This window comes from Uloborus diversus, chromosome 1 (assembly GCF_026930045.1).
Source record: "Uloborus diversus isolate 005 chromosome 1, Udiv.v.3.1, whole genome shotgun sequence".
NCBI lineage: Eukaryota > Metazoa > Arthropoda > Arachnida > Araneae > Uloboridae > Uloborus > Uloborus diversus.
In genome coordinates, this window is record NC_072731.1 from 213,708,646 (window position 1) to 213,709,746 (window position 1,101).

Sequence of the window (1,101 nt, forward strand, 5' to 3'; positions counted from 1 at the left end):
AAAATAAAAAACTAAAACTCTTACTCATGAAACTCATTCAAAAAAAAAAAAAGACATCTTTATGCTGTACCTTTTGTTTGTCCGTTACTGAATGCAAAGGTTATATGGTGTTATAACACCTTGGCTTTTACAGGTTTAATGACTGGAACACAAAGAACGAAGTAAAATTAACTCATTTTGCGCAGGTTGATTTAATTTTATTCATGAATTTTGTTTTCTAAATTTTTAAATACTCTCCTGTTAAGAATATGCCATTCAGCCCCTTCTTTCCCCCCAAAAATAATAATGTTTTGACATTAAAGTAAATTTTGAATCTTTCGCAGGGTCAAGTGAGACTGGTGTCGATATATGGAAAGAAATGTACAATTTAGTGTATAAAAATATATATATCTATATTTTTAAGTAAAAAACAATCCGACAATTTACTAATGGTTTGCCTTAATTTAAGTTCAAGTTTAAGGGGTTTACCTTTAATTTAAGAAAGCCCTTTGTGACAGGAAGTGCTTTGGTAACAAATTCTTTCTTAGTATTGTAAAAATTACGTATGAAAATTGCTTTAATTTACGAATACTGATAAATTCAAAGGCCATCTTAAAATGATAAAAATTTTGTGTTTCATTTATTAATATTAAATTCAATAACACAAAATAAAAAATAATTATTAAGTACAGGCGTCTCTCGTATAACACGGTACTTGTACAACACGGTTTAGATATTACACGTAGTGATGTTCCAGATATCAGTGTCCGCGAATATCCGAGGGAAAATAAAGATCTGTATCCGTATCCGTTACTTTTTTGACGGATCTTAAACGGATCATTTCTATTCTAAAAATTTTTATATATTTGAATAAGACTCTTAAATTCCGTTTAAATTAAGTTTTATTCCCTATTTAAATTTTAAGGTATCATTTCAGAAGCCAATTTGTATCCCCACCCCCGTTGCAAAAGGGAAGGGGAAATAAGTTTTAAAAGTGTGTATCAGTGTGTCTTTTTGTGGCATCGCAGCTCCTAAACAGATAAACCGATTTTGATAGTTCATTTTTCGTTCAAAAGGTGACTTGATCGAAAGTGTTCTTAGCTTGGCCTCGTTTTTGTAGAA